The sequence below is a fragment of the Macrobrachium nipponense genome, chromosome 31, assembly GCF_015104395.2.
Source record: "Macrobrachium nipponense isolate FS-2020 chromosome 31, ASM1510439v2, whole genome shotgun sequence".
Classification (NCBI taxonomy): Eukaryota; Metazoa; Arthropoda; class Malacostraca; order Decapoda; family Palaemonidae; genus Macrobrachium; species Macrobrachium nipponense.
The window spans coordinates 15,585,793-15,590,081 of NC_061093.1; positions in this window are offsets into that span (position 1 = coordinate 15,585,793).

Sequence of the window (4,289 nt, forward strand, 5' to 3'; positions counted from 1 at the left end):
ATAATAGACCTTATATAAAATTGATAATTTAAAGTCTGTCCAGCTGTCTGTCAGTGGGTTCTGGAGTTGAGAAAAGTGAGGTAAGGCTCTCTCTCTCTCTCTCTCTCTCTCTCTCTCTCTCTCTCCTCTCTCTCTCTCTCTCTACGCACACATAATACATATGTATGTTTGTATTTATACTGTACAATATATATATATATATATATATATATATATATATATATATATATATATATATATATAGTGAGAGAGAGAGAGAGAGAGAGAGAGAGAGAGAGAGAGATGGGACTAAGGTAGGTTATTCTCCCGGCCACTGTCTTGTATGTGATAGAAAGGTATGAATATATGCCTATATCTGTTTATGATTCCCATAATATTCATAACTTAGAAAAGGCATGTATACGTACACGTTAGTCAGCAACCCCTTACTGTACCTCCGTTCGTATTGTCTTTCTTCCATCTAACTTTTCCACACTAAAAATTGGTTCCTAGTGCAACTGCGAGTTTTCCTTCCTGTTACACCTTTGAAACCTTTAAACCTATTGCTGAATGTCCTCAGCGGTCCCAGTGCTTGGCCTTTGGCTTCAATTCTGTATTCTATCCTATTCTATGTTTTTATGTATCCTTCTGTGGAGACTGACCAGTACTGGAATGAATGATCCCCAATTTATGTCAAAAGCTTTTTGGCACGTTAGATGCTTCCCATCACTGAATTTTCCAACAGACGTGAATACGTCTGGCAGAGGGGAAAAAGATGCCACAGCCCGAAGTCACCGAGTGTAGCGTTGTGTTGCACAGATTCTGTGACTCGATCCAGTTGTAACAATTCTCTCCTAACATCGCGACAGTCATTTGCATTGCTGTGGCATACCTTTAGCACGTGTAATCGGAGATGTTGCAAGGCTTAATTAAGTCTGCTGCTTAGGGGAGAGAGAGAGAGAGAATTAGATTTGCCCATTTTTCCCGAAAGGATGGATTTATTAGTTTTGAAATTATGATTTCTAGAAACTGTTAAGGGATCTCTTCATACCAGCGAACGTGTAATGGGAGATTTTGCAAGGCTTAATTAAGTCTGCTGCTTAGGGGAGAGAGAGACTCACTTTTCCCGAAAGGATGGATTTATTAGTTTTTGAAATTCATTTGTAGAAAGTTAAGGGATCTCTTCATACCAGCGAACGAAGAAAGTAAAAACAAGGATACATTTTGTCTGGAGTTCCGCTGATAAAGATTTCATTTATCAGCGAACAAGACTGACCTAGTAACTGGACATTTGGGAGCTGAGAAATCTAGATACTGCTACTAGGACGACACTTCATACTGGGTATTTTATTTAACTGAAATAATCTCAGACATTTCTCCACCAGCCTTGCTCGAGACGGTCATAAACTCGAGCATTCTGAAACGAGCTGCATTACGTTTCCTGTAGTTCTCCGTCTTGTAGAAAATGAACCATCTGGACAAACTTTGAAACGAATAAACGCGAGACGTCGCTGGTGATTGGCTGGTTCTCAAGCAAGGGTGGACAATGGGAGAACTCCAGGTTTTTTTTTTTTTTTTTTCCTGTCACCAGGATAAGAACCTTTAAGACATTTAGCAGTAGGAACAGACACCGAGAGAAAGCGACTCTGTTTGAGAGAGAGAATACCATTATCTGATGACATATACACCACATTCAATTGATCGAAATCTGTAAGCATAACCGTCATTATATACTGGCAGAAAATTTTTGTTATTTGAATTTTGTTGTGATTTTGACTTCATGGATTTACCATTTCTTAAAATCTTTATAATGCTTACCATTTAGAACTGAATGTTTAGGCTTTCACTCATAGATTGAAACGTTGGAGAGCACATAGATGAGAGGAGTAATTGTTCCACGAGATTGGCAGGCTTAAACTGGCTCTAGGATTGCACAAAACGCGGTGTGCATCGGTCCGCACTACTGAGAGGTCACGCTGGGCTTTCTCTCTGCTTGCTTGTGTGTTTGTATTAGTATTTTGTTGCATATTCTTTGGAATGCACCTTGTGAGGTGACAATTTTGGAAAGGGGGTTGACATTCTGACATATGGTGCATAGCCCAAAAAAAAGTTGAGAACCACTGGTATAAAGTATAAGTTTCTTAAGCGGCCCACACACGCTCAAATTTTTGGTCAGATTTTTTTATGTCAAATTATTTGACGGTTTGACGTTCGCCCTACACGCTCAAACTTCTCATCAAATTTTCATTTTGCTCCCGAGTGTCATCATGGATGCATTTACAGCGTTGGCTCTTGGCTTAGCGTTGAAGAGCACACAGAAACGAAAGAGACGAAAGTGGGCCCAGCAATGGCATTTGTGTCGTGAACGATTTGGTCATGCTCCTTTATTAAATGAACTGAGAATTAGTGAACCTGAAGTATTGTGCTTCGTGAAGAAGCCTGTGTTTCATGGTCACTCAGGAACCAAAGAGCATCAAAACACCATAGTGACGGCTCATAAATTTCATCTGCTCCTGCTCCAGATCTGCTTGAGTCTTTCTTTTTTTTTTAATTCTTTTCGGAAGCTCGTCCGCAGTGAGTTTTATTTTCTTCTTCTTCGTCCCTTCCGGATAATAATCACGGAATTTCTGTAGAAGAGTCTCATATGCCATATCTTTTTTTTATTTCTGTCACTATAACAGTCACTTTTAATGTTCCAAAGTTATGGTAAACTTCTATAAACATCAATAAGCTTAAAAAGAAATTTCTTTTCATGTTTTGATGGAGCCATGATGACGATGAGCCGCGCACGTCCTCCTCAGATTATGTCTAATCACTGACTAATTTGCGCAAATTATTGCTTGGTACCACACACGCACAAATTATTTGACGTTGGCTCAAAAAATATCTACTGAAATCAGATCAGTAAAAAATTTGACATCAAACCTTTTAGGCCATCAAATTACGCCACACACGATCAAATTCATGCAATAATTTGACATAAAAAAATTGGACCAAAAATTTGAGTGTGTGTGGGCCGCTTAAATTAGAGCCACTAGTGTTTCATGATCAAGTGAGTCATGTTTAAAGTAAGTAAAGGGAAGGGTGACTGGTTTTGTGTGAAGTTAAAAGAGATGAGACATTGGTATGTTATGTATTCATCAATAGATCTATAGTAGATTCACATCAAGCGTGCATTTGATGTCTAGGCCAGTCCCTTACGACGCTCCTGATTGGCCGTTGATAAGCCAATCACAGGGCTGGAAACTCTCAGTCTCTCTCGAGAGCTCACATGGGTAGGATCTATGTTCCAACGCTCCTGAGGGATACCTCTTTCAAAAGCATCCCTCATGAGAAAAGTTAAGTATATCTTAGTTTTACCAGACCACTGAGCTGATTAACAGCTCTCCTAGGGCTGGCCCGAAGGATTAGATATTTTTACGTGGCTAGGAACCAATTGGTGACCTAGCAACGGGACCTACAGCTTATTGTGGGATCCGAACCACACTCTATCGAGAAATGAATTTCTATCACCAGAAATTAATTCCTCTGATTCCGCGTTGGCCGAGCCGGGATTTGAACTTCGCACCATCCCCCCAGGAGAAGTGGATCATACATCCTGCCTATATGAACTCTCGAGAGAGGCTGAGAGTTTCCAGCCCTGTGACTGGCTTATCAACAGCCAATCAGGAGCGTCGTAAGGGACTGGCCTAGACATCAAATGCACGCTTGATGTGAATCTACTATAGCTGTTTAGCCGGTATTGATTAATATTGCAAATCGAGGCGTTTTGGTCGCCCTTAAAATTCCCCTAAATACAATTATAATTGTTGTACCCTATTTTATTCAGTTCCCTGCAGTGCTCGCGTAATTATTTGGAAATTTATTCTTCGTATAATGCTGTCCGTTAAGATCCCGACACGTTAACAACTAGTTATCGTCTCATCATATAGTTCTGCATTGGCGTAATTGTATCTTTCGTAGATAATGACCCCAAGGGATTTCGCGGGTCGCTGTCTAGAACTAATATTTCTTGGGGCCATTATCTTCATGGTATTTACAGTCTTTTGCGTAAGATTTTACAGTCATCCTCATCGGGCTTGTACTAAACACGCCATAAAAGGTGGAGACATACCGGACTAAAACCTTTGGCGGTCATCATCGAGGAAAAGATCCTCACTGGCGTGATCGGTATGGTCTTGGCCTGCCACCCTGGTGGCCGCGACTTCGATTCTCGGGCATTCCATTGAGGGGCGAGAGATATTTATTTCTGGTGACAGAACTTCACTCTCGACGTGGTTCGGAAGTCACGTAAAGCTGTTGGTCCAGTT